The following is a 12,322-nucleotide window of genomic DNA, read 5'->3' as shown; positions in this document are numbered from 1 at the left end:
GCGAATCGTCGTTTCTCTCTCCACATACTCAACCTGAATTTGCTCTCCCTTCTCTCTACTGTCATTCTCTTTCTCTCTAAAAAATACAAACCCTATCCCAAAATCGACCAAATTCTTGTCTAATTTCAGATCTACAGCGATGGAATCAGCCAAGCCCACCGGAAGTTCGCAGCAAGCGGAGTACGACCCAACTTTGTTAGCCGAATTGACGCAAAAATTGGGGAGCGTCGAGAAAGCAAAAGAAGTATATGCCCTCTTTTCTGCTAATTTGATGACATCCGCGGCGGCCACTCCACCAACGTCGATTCCAGAGGATTCGGCGGCCGAACCCTCAGTTTTTCAAGAAGAATTGCCTCAAGAAGAAGCGAGAGAGTCGAACTCTGAACCACAAAATGCAGAGACCGCTTCGCAGGAGGCGGGCGACGAAGAGGGTGGACCAACGAACGGCGGGAAGGTGGATGAAACAGAGTTGCATGGTGACGGAAACCCTAAATCTGAGGGTGATGACGATGTGGAGGGGGGAACCCTTGCTGTGGCTAGTCCGGCTGAATTCAGAGTCTCAACCTCTGAAGCCATGGAAGAGGGGGCAACCCCGAGTGATGTCAGGGGGGAGGACCCCGTTTATATTGAGGGGGCAACCCCGATGGTGGATGGTGAGGGGGAAACACCTGAAAAACTTTTTGCAGACGCAGATCTGCAGATGGCTGAAGTACCAGAGGACGTGGATGCAGGAATGAAGTTGATTGTGGACCTGGTGGACGACCAGGATGCAGACAAACCCCGAGAGGACAGAAGGGCAGAAAGGAGACGGGCCAGGAGAAGTCTACTTGATGAAGTAGACGACTTAGTCGATACGGGGAAAAATGAGTCCCCTGGGCAAGGGACGGAAGCGAAAGAGCGTCGCCTGGCGAAAGAAAGGGCAAGAAAAGGGAAGGGCATGGCAACTATGTCTACACGGTCTAGGAAAGCTCCCTCTGTCAAGGAGGTTGAGGATACCCTTTCCTCAGAGGCTGACGTTCCCTCAACCGAGGAACAAGACGAGCCTGCCCCTGAATCCGACTATGAATCAGAAGAAGCTGAGGGAGTACCTATTCCTGGACGTCCGGAAGTCTGGCTGACAAAGAAACTACTGGAAGCGATGAGACAGTTTGACGATCAAAAAAGGGCCGCGGTGTACAAGGAAAGGTGTGGTACCGGGAAGATGACCAAATCCGGGAAGCAGTATAGCTCGAGGGAGCTTAAGATGATCGCATGTAACAAGGAGTTCCGCGCCTGCATCTCTTTGATAGGATTCGAGTGGCTACTGCGACACAGCCAAGAAAGGGTACCAGTGGATCTGGCAAGGGAGTTTTTCTCCACTTTTCGTTTGAAAAATACTACTGATCTGGACGCTGACTCCATAACGTTCCGGCTTTTCAACGAAGAGTATGAGATGAGCATCCGGGAGTGGTCACTGCGAATGGGATTGTTCACACAGGCAGAGGACGATGAAGGAGAATGGAATGAGAGGATGATCGGCGCACCCAAAAACACGCCGGGCTTTAAGGTGCAAACGGCATGGGACCTGATCACCCACCCCAGGGCTGGAGCGTTCAAATCCAGCTATTCCAAGGCATCCCACATCGAAAGACGCATCCTCCGTTTTGCTCAGACCTTCATAAGCTACAATTTGATGGGAACAGCAAATGCCGCTCTTACAACCACCGATCTATACTTCACATGGTGCATGGCAAAGGGCATAAAGGTGCATCTTGGATATTGGCTGGCTCAGGCTTGCCACCAAATGACAAGCAACCCTGCGCGCCATATGTACACATGCCACCTTCTCGGCGCCTACCTCCAGCGGAATATTGATATGAAAATCGCCAAATCCTCTCCTCTGATAGTTATGTGCGACCCCCCGGAGGTTTTCAGTGTTGATTATTTTTTCAACAAGGGGTTGTTACAAACTCGAGGTGCCGAGACCCTTTTCTACTCATTAGGAGATAAGGGGACTGCAGAGCCTGAGGAAGCCGAGGAGACCATGCCCAGTGAAGAGATTGAGGAGCTACGGAAGGAAGTCCAGGAAGTGAGAAAGGAGATGCAGTTGCTGAGGAAGGAGATGGTAAAGGAACTCGGCGGGATCAGGAAGGAATTGAACGGGAATCGGGAGGAAGCGAAGGTCCTGAGGGACAATGTGGAGGATTTGGCCGTGAAATGCGCCAAACAAAGTGAACGAGTGGCGGAGGCAGTGGAGCTCTCCATGAGGATGTTGAAGTGGATGCAGCAAACACTCCCCTTGACCCAGACGAAGGCAACTCCTGGGTCAAGCAGTGAGGTCAAGAAGCCCATCCAGAGCAGTCCCTCCGTCAAGTCACTCCAGCAGATGACCACCCCGACCGTTCCCAAGCAAGTTCCAGTCACACCCAAATCAAAGCCCCAAGTGTTGAAGTCGGTACCCACCCAAATAGGACAAGCAGAGGAAGAGCTGGATCAGCCAGCAAAGAAGAAGGTGAAAATGACCCGCCCCGGAATCCCACCACATTCTGGCTCCCGAGGGAGCCAGCCCCAGAAGTGAACACCACCCCATGACCAAGTAACATTTACTTTTTTCCTTTTACATTTTGTTTGTCTGTTTTCTGTTCTGTTTTCATTTCTCCCACTTAGCCCGATGCTCGGTCTAAGTGTGAGAAGTTGTTTTGTTTTTTCTGTGTTGTTTTATCTTCTCCCACTTAGCCCGATGCTCGGTCTAAGTGTGAGAAGTTTTGTCTGCTTGTTTTGCATTGATCTCTCTATTTCCCCTTCACGACGACGGCTTGAGGCCAAGCTTGAGTGAAGTGGGAGGGGGAGAGGAGTCAATGCAATTTTGATATAAGAGTCGTTAGGTCTAGTTGTTTGAGTCGCATGAACCGGTGAATATAATATGGCAGGATTCCCTTAGTGAGAGTAATTGAAAATAGGAGGTATTCCAACTTAGAAGCCTTTTTCTTTAACAAGCCGAGCCAATCTGAGTGAAGCGAGAACGATAGAGAACGCCTTTACTTACTCAGTTGTGAAGCCCTACTTTAAAAGTGAGTTATAAGCCTTTAATAACTTCGAGCTAACACATGTAAATGGGCTGCCACTGAATGCTGAAGGAGAAGAATTTAGGGAGGAGATAATAAAATAAATGATAATCTGGAGGGATAAGCTGGACGAAGTCCAGAGGAGGGAAATCAAGAAGTATAATTAAGGAGGTATAAGCTGGACGAAGTCCAGGAAATTAAGGAGGTATAAGCTGGACGAAGTCCAGGAAAGAAAAAAAAAGGGGGGGGGGGGGAGTTAGAAGGAGGAAATTCTCATAGCCTGACGCTTCAGTGGTATGGCGATGACTTAAGAGAGAGTTGGTCCTAACATCCCTGGTGAGGAATGAGTGATCGAGTGAATCCAACAATTGGGGAAGTAAAAGGCCATCTTGACGAACTGACAGATTGGCTAGGTAGAGGAAGGGAAAGGGCCTATTTGGAGGAGTGCAGCCGGTTGGATTGACCTTAATCTTGTGGGGACGGTCGCCTAAAAGTTGAAGCCAGTTCATGCATATGTGTTTATGTGTTTTCGTTTTATGTGTTTATGTGTTTTCATTTTAGTGTCTAAAATTGTGCCAATTGTGTCTAGGTCTAGGAGTCTGTTTAGAGTCTGTAGAGTCGGTCAAGGGATAACCATGCTTTGAAATTCGCCTTATTCTTTTCTCTTGTCTTTATACTTGAGGACAAGTATGGTTTAAGTGTGAGCAGTTTGATAAGGCTAATTTCATGCATTGGTTATATAGTGAAAAGCATCACATTTCTGTTGGGTCTAACATGTTTGATTAAGCTAGGTGTGTGATAAAGTGCTAGATCCAGGAGATACTGGAGGAAACAGTCTAGCGAGGAACAGAGCAGAAATTGATCAAAACTGAAGAAAAAGAAGGCTAGAGGAAGGGAGTTAATAGCTGAGGGCAACAAAGTCTATCTATACCTCGCTGGGCCCCACCTCAACGCCTATAAATGGAGGAGTATGCAGCACGATAAAAAAAAGAAAAAAAATTTTGCTCACACTTAGCTCACACACACACACACTTGGAAATGGGAATTCGGGATGGTTAAGGGGGTCGTTTTTTAGTTCAGTAGTTCCGACGTAACACCGTCCGCGTGAGGGCGAAGATACAATCATTTTAATTTCAGTTTGTTGTTTCTTGTTTTTTTCGAACTTCACTTTCGGGAGTCGAATCTGCTGTTGATGTTGCTTAATTTCCTATGCATTTCTGTTTGGTTCATTTACCTTTGTTGGAGTTGATTTATGTTGAGCTATTTTCTCTGTCGACATGGTGTTTAATCTGGGAGTTCGATTGTTGATCTGTAATTGTTGTTGTTGATCTGTGGAGAATCCAAATCTGTTGTTATGGAGCTGTTTTTGGTTGGAGTTTTGTGTCGGATGCTTGGATCCGGAGTGGATTTAGCATCCGAGTTTTGGATCTGAGCAGGGGAGATAGATTTGTGCATGAATTTCAAGTGTTATGCTCTGTTTCTGTTTGGCTTTGTCTAGTAGCGTAGAATTTTCTGTTATCTTTTCGTATGTCACCTACCTGTTTTGAATCTGATTGTTTGTTTCCGAATCGCGTCCGATTAAATTTACCGAGTGTTCTTGCGAGTCCGTCGGAGAAGATGAAGTCATTTTTCAGTTGATGCTTTAGTTAGTTATTCTGCAGCTTTTCTTTTCGTCCGTATCTACCTTTTCAGCTTTGGGTCCCACTTGCATTTTAAATTCCCTGGTCTAGGTAAATTAGTTACGAGTCTTTAGATCTAGTGATTGTCTAGTCTTAGTTTTCATGCAATATTCATTTCTGCCTAGATCTAGCTGTTAGCATAGCAGAGTTCATTTCCAAACCTAGTTTAATTTCCTCAACCCAAAAAATGCGTGGCAGCAGCCAAACCAAAAAAAAAAAAATAGTTTCCAGATCTCTATGCATAATCATTACGCATCCATCTCTGTGGGATCGATCCCTACTTCCCTGTGCTAAATTTTAGTATTCGTGGTTGAGGGTTTTGAAGGAGTGTTCTGTGTATCCAACGACCGAGATTCTCCAGTTCCGCGAGTTCCTAGACCCTGCGATCTAGTCGATTCGCTGGATCTAGGAGGCTTGATAATTTTACAAGCACTAGGAAGAGACAGAGCAATCACTAAACACACTGCACGCTTCAATAATCTTGAATGCAATGATGTTTATTGTAGTTTTATTTTGTGTTTCAGCTTGCTTACGATTTCATTCTGCCTAGTTAGCTTGATCTGGTAGTTTTATGTTGATTTATGTTGTTTAAGTGCTTGAATCTGCCTACCTTAGTTAGATCTAATCTTTCCTTAATGTGTTTACAAGTTTTAATCGGTTTAAGTTTCTAAAAAATGCATGGAATTCGTTTCTGTTTGTTTCTGTCACTCTGTCCTATTGACCAGTATGCGTAAATCTCAGTTTTTCTTGCTTTCGTTCTTGATTTCAAGTTAAGTATTGCATTTACGAATTTTTGAGCTTGAGCATTCATCAATGGAGTTTGTTAGATCTGGTTAGTTTAGCTTGGTGAAGAAGAAAATGTCACAATCAAAGATATGTTACTTTTGTTACTTTTTGCTTTTGTACTTGCACTTTTTCAGCTTTTCTGCAACCCAGCAGCCAGTCTGCCAGCATGTCCTTTGATTCCCTTTACCTTTTGTCTAGCCATTTTTAGTAAGTTTTATCTAGTAGCTTCTCATATGCACAACTAGGTGTCCAGCTTTCACAATCACGTACACATCCAGTAGCATTAAGCATTTAGTTACCTACTGGTCAGTATAGGTATAGTCTCATTTTAATTTTATGCCTAGGTAGAACTCAACCCCAAAAGCGTGGTAGCTAACCAACCCTTCCAAAATGTCTTTGCAATTGCACTTCGCCTACATCCATCTCTGTGGGATCGACCCTTACTCCACTATACTAGCCAGTAGAAGTGGGTTGAGGTATTTTTGTTGACAAGAGGTTTTAGGCACAGACCCAACGACACAGCTAGGTTTAGGCACTCTCCTGGCCAGTTGACGCACACACATAGAGTCGCCGCCCCTAATATAAAACCTCTTCCTCGTCAAATGGCGCCGTTGCCGGGGATGGATGGCGTATCTTGTGCTTTTGTTAAGAATTTTGGTGTAAATATTGTAAATAAACTTTTTTTTATTTTTTGTGTACCGCAGTTTAAAGACACTGAGTCCAACTGGCTAAGGAGAGAAGGGGTAAATCCAGTTACCGCTCATTCAGAATTAACCACTGCCTTGCCCGTTGACTTGGATACGAGCAGTGAGGAAGATTGTGACACAACCATCAAGAGTAATCCGGATTCATCCACATCTGAAGAGGAGAAAGCCAACATGGCTGACAACCAGGAAGATGATCCTGAGATAGGCTCACTGTACGCCCACTTAATTGGTGAACCACTGCAAGCTATCGTCACGACCCGAGGACAAGAAGCAGTCTACGTGAAGCCCCACATTATGGCCGTCCTGCCTGTGTTCTTGGGGAGGTGTTGTGACAACCCTTATGAGTTTTTACATGAATTTTGCAAGATCTGCAAGACACAGAAGCGGCCAGCGGGATCAAGCGAGGATGACTATAGGCTGAAGGCCCTTCCCCTTGCTCTTAAAGGGGAGGCGAATACTTGGTTCATGAGGCTGCCACCAAATTCTATCAGAACCTGGTCAGACTTCAAGATGATGTTTTTGGATCAGTTCTTCCCAGCGGCCAAGACAAGAGCACTCAGGGAGGAAATCCGAGGAACTACACAAGGTTATGATGAGACCCTGAATCAGTACTGGTCAAGATACATGGGTCTGTTGGAGGCATGTCCAAACCACCACATGTTGGAAATAGAAATTTACTCGATTTTCTATGAGGGGATGAATAAGGAGAGCAAGGACATAGTGAACTCATCGAGTGGAGGAAGTTTTTCCAAACTACGAGTTAGTAAGGCCAAGAGAATTATGGAAAGACTTCTCTACGCGAAAAGGGCCTATGACGATCCACGTGCTCCCCTGCCCAGGAGAGGTATGGCGAATGCTGCAGCAGTGGGAAATGATGATCAGTTGGAGAGTCGGATTGACAAGCTCGAGAGGGCACTTTTGTCGGCAATTGAGAATAATAAACCGCAAGCTCCTCCAATCAAGGCCACCACAGTAACTGCCCAAGAGGATCACTATCGAAATACGACTGGGCTTTGGAATTCAAATAGGAGCTTGAATCCTGGAAGGCAGGAGGATGCACCTTGGAAAGAACACCCGAACTTTAAATGGGAAGAGGGAAACGCTAACCAGCCTAACCCGCCTCAGAATTCCTACGGTGGACCCCCATCCCAAGATACACAGCCGAACTGGTTAGGAAGAAACCAACATCACCACCCCAACCAGTTCAGCCAGTACCCTTCACACCAAAATCAGCCAAACTACCCATACAATCAAAACCATCCAAACTACCAGCCGCTTTCCATCGACCAGTATAACTCCCATCACAAAAAAAATCCCTACCAAAACCACCCAAATCCCAATCATAGTCAACGCCACAACTCTAACCAACTTGACCAGTACCCCTCTCATCAAAATCAGCCAAACTATACCTACCACCCACACCCTAACACCCAGTATAATCCCCACCATCAGCAGAACCCCAACCATTTCCCACACCAAAACACGCCAGGAAGATCTATGGAAGAGGTGATGGGAGAGATGCTTGCTTCACAGAAAAACATGAGGAATGATCTGCAGTCAAACAATGAGGTGGTGCAAGGCATGCAAAATGCCCAGAAAGAGCATAAGGCATATATGGACATGCTGAATAATCAATTGTCCCACCTGGCCAGTTCGATGAATGAGATTTGTGGGAATACGGAAAGGCTCTCAGCCACTGTGCACATACCCTGACAAGGGTAATGAGAGCAAGGCGACATTATGGTTGGGAACATCCTACAAGGAGCCTGAATGGAATGAGCCATTGGGGGAATCAAGCAAGACGAAGGATAAGGGGGACATATTGACCAAGAGGAGTGGTCCTGATGAAACTGAACCAGTTGTTGAACCTCAAATTACCGAGGCCCCAAAGGAGAGTTCAAGGGAAACCACTGAAGAACCTGAAGAAGGGGTGAGGAAGGTGGAGGAAGATGCTGCCAAGATGGCTGAGGGTCCAAACCTCGCATCTGAGGCAGTAGGAGATAAGAGCCCAGCAGAACCGATAAGAGAACCAGAGGAGGAACCTGCCAAGCCAGTAGAGAAGGAGGAAATCAAGAAAGTGATGGAAACGGAACCACAAGTCCCTACTGCCCCGTCTGTGGCAGAAAAGTCAACCTTGACGAAACCCGAACCGGTAAAGTGGAAGTTGGTATTGAGGGATGAGCTGAAGGAGAAGCAGAGGCCGACGCGTGTATCGAAAAGATACCTCGGGCATGGGATGGCAAAGAAGACAGGGGCAACCACTGCATCTAAGGCAATGGAGATTTCGAGCGATGAAGATCAGGAGGATCCTACAAAACCTGGGGAGAATCCCGACTTGACTACTGCCCAGAAGGAAAGCCACCCAATTACAGAATCAGAATCGTCTACCGCTACTAGCCAGGAAGAAGGGACTCCTACAAAACCTGGGGAGAACCTATCTGAAGGGCCAAAAGAGGAGGTGGTCACTGAATCCCGAGAGCGCCAGTCTACTGCCCAGGAAGAGATACCAGCACCAGAAACCGACGTACATGAAAAGCAAGACAAAGAGGAAAGATATGACCAAGAAGAAAGAAAGAAGAAAGGAAAGGGGGCAGCAAAAAAGAAGAAGACCAAGAATTCCAGGGAGGTCCTAACGGCTGTTATCATCAGGAAACTGGAACGATGGCCCAAACTGATCAGGAGCAAGGACCCCTCTAACCATCGTCTACGGCCCATGGAAAAGAGGAAAATCATGGGGACTTTCAAGAATCATAAGAAAAAGAGAATGACACCTCCGATGATGTACCACCTGAAATACCCAGCCAGCAGCTACACAATGCACCACCCCGAAGAGGAGCCGAAGGAAGCAATGACACACCCCCACACTGACTAGTTAGTTTTTCTTTTAGATTATCGTAATTTTTAGTTTCTTTTCTATGTGTGTCAGTTTTACGTTTATGTGTTAATATGTTTGTGATAGCATGCGTATACCCTTTTTCATAACACTTAGCCTATTTCATAGTCTAAGTGTGAGAAGGCTAGGGTTTATACCAGATATGTGTTTAGGTTGTTTAGAAATTTTCATTCTGTTATGTGATTTTTGTTTGTTAAGTATTATATCTTCTCCCACTTAGCCTATTGCATAGTCTAAGTGTGAGAAGTTTTTGATATATAGTATGTTTTTGCATGTTTTATTTCGTGTGAGCATGATTTATGTGCTTTAATGTTGTTCTCCCACTTAGCCTATTGCATAGTCTAAGTGTGAGAAGTTTTGTGGACATAGTAATGTTGTTCTCCCTCACCAAAAAAGGCTAACCGCCTATTTTCTCTCTCCAATAATCTCAAGCGTCAAAACAACCTGATTCTCTCCTTTCTCTCTACTTTTTCTCTCTCAAGAATTGCAAAACCCTAACCCGATTTCTACCAGGTTCCTTTTTTATTTCATATTACAGAGATGGATCCAACACAAACCACAAAGAGTTCAAGGCCAGAGGTGTCAGCCACGGGATCTGAAACCGTCCAAAACCCAAACGACGTTGTTCTTCTGGCGGAGTTGACGCAAAAGTTGAGAAGCATCGAGAAAGTGAAGGAGGTCTACGCCTTATTCTCGGCTAGCATGATGACATCCGCGGCGGCCGCACCACCACCGAAGATCCCTGTTGATTCGACGGCTCAAACCGCAGTTCCCCACGACGAAAGGCCTCAAGCTTCAACCAGAGTACCGGACTCTGGTCTTCAACAGTCGGAAACTGCTCCAAGCACAAGTCCACACGGAGAAAGCGATGGGTAAACTAGCGGCAGACGGTAAGCCGAGTGATGGTCATGAGAATGTGGAGTCCGAAGGGCAAGAAAGCGAAAACCCTAATTCTGAGGGTGAGAAAAAGGGCGAAACCCCTGTTCTAGAGGAGTTTGCCGAGGGGGAAACCCCTGTGTCAGAGGAAGTTGTTGAGGGGGAAACTCCTGTTCTGGAGAAGTTTGCTGAGGGGGAAACCCCAATTGAGACTGGGGATGAGACCCCGAAGGATTTTAGGGGAACAACCCCTGAACCAATGGAGGAGGGGACAACCCCGAGTGATGTTTGGGGGGAAACCCCTGTCTATATTGAGGGGGGTCCCCAATGGTGGACAATATGGAGGAAACCCCGATGGAGCCTTTGGGGGAGATGAACCCCGACGACACTAGAGTACTAGAGCCCGTCGGAGTAGGGCAACATCTGATTGTGGACCTGATGGATGACCAGGATGAAGACGAACCACGGATCGACGAAAGAAAAGAGAGGCGAAGGGCTAGGAGGAGTCTACTAGACGAGGTGGACGATTTGGTTTACTCTTAAAAAGAAGAGTTCCCTGCCCGAGGGACAGCAGGTGATGAGGCGGAGGATAGCCGCCTGGCCAAGGAAAGGAAGAGGAAAGGGAAGCAGGCAGCTGCGACCCAGTCGAAGCAATCAAGGAAAACTCCCTTCGTCAAGGAGGTTGAGGAGCCACTTTCCCCACCGACCGAAGTTCCCTTCACCGAGGAATGAGCCGATCCTACTCCTGGGTCCGATTCCGAACCCGAAGAAGAAGATGAATCTGATGAGGAGTTAATGAAGGGGTTGGCAGCGGAAGCGCTCACATAAATCAATTGCAGATAATTCAGATCTATTTAGCGGATTATTTAGACAAATTCTATTCGCGTAATTATATCACGTATCATGCTCATAACTCAAATAATAACATGCTTTAAATTAATTGAAACCTAAAACATGCTTTTCTAAGGTTCAGCCATTATACCTTGATAATAGCTAGCGCCTTCTCCACGTGAAGATCTTTAGTACAAAACCACGGATCTTTTGACTGGTTCCCGGACTGTGAACTGATATCAGGGTGGGTTGACCTCACCAGTGCACTAGGACTTAAATAGAGAAGACAGAAATCCTTTCCCTCGGAGGAGAGAAAATTCGACCACCACTAGGAATAGGGGGGCCGAAAATTTTAGAGAAAAATTAAGTGTCTTTTCTGTTTCCTTTATTCTCCTATTTATAATAAGTCACATATTGAGCCCAGACAGGGATCTATGGAAGGCTTTGGATATGGGCTCCTCCAATTAGCTTTTTACTAATTAAATTAAACTCAATTTAATATAAGCTTGAAATTGGAATATTACGAGCAGCCACTACAGAAGTAATATTGCACTCCCCATCCAAATCCAAAATTATAAGTACTTCGGGTTTCCAATACTTTATATTTATTTCCCGCGTTTAAGATAGAAACATCCATTAATCAAATATTGTCTGCTATGGACTTAATTAATCAATATCTTATTTATTCCAAGAGAGGACTCAGGAAGAAAATCTTATTTATTATTCATAGAGTAATTAAACTCCAACTAGCTAGGTTCCGAATAATAAAACCTTATTTCAAGCTTCTCTTGAGGATGTTATCAAACGAGACTCACCTCGCGCACGATTCAACATAATAGCAATCCTAGCACAGCTAGATATTAATCACCACTACCCAATATACCAGGCTTATTGGGTTGCGAAAAACCCGCACCATTTGGTAAGTCAAAGTAGTGCATGATCAATACCGTATGCTCAATGCTAACGTACATTGATTGAGAAATAATTTACGAGACCTCGTCTTTCAGTAGATAGCATAAAGACTGTCTCGCTGTTAGATCCATTTAGTGCTATACCACACCAGCGTCATCTTATTTCAATAAGGCTTAATTATTCTTTTTCTTCGTTTAGAACTGACTGTGTTACCTTAAAGTGAACGACGCCCACAACCGGTCTACTAAAACAAAGACTTAGACTTTTTTAAGTTACTTATACATTTAAATATGCAATAAACATCCATTAAATGTAAAACATAACAACATTATGACAAAAATAATCTGTTTATTCATTTGGAAAATAAAATAAGAGTTTTAACAGTATTCAATCACTCGAAAGGTGATTTCTAGTATACAAACTCTAACAATCTCCCACTTATACTCAAAACAGCTTTCGAGTATACACAAAAAATGTGCACTACGTCTAATTCTCCCACTTATACTAAAAGCGAGTTGAGGTCTCGAGCGAGTCGAACTCCCATTCCTTCTACATGGCGCTCGAACGGTTTGACCGCCAATGCCTTCGTAAAAG

This window comes from Salvia hispanica, chromosome 1, assembly GCF_029641045.1.
Source record: "Salvia hispanica isolate PSC_SH4W2 chromosome 1, Shi_PSC_v1, whole genome shotgun sequence".
Taxonomy (NCBI): domain Eukaryota; kingdom Viridiplantae; phylum Streptophyta; class Magnoliopsida; order Lamiales; family Lamiaceae; genus Salvia; species Salvia hispanica.
Note: the sequence above shows the minus strand (reverse complement) of the source record.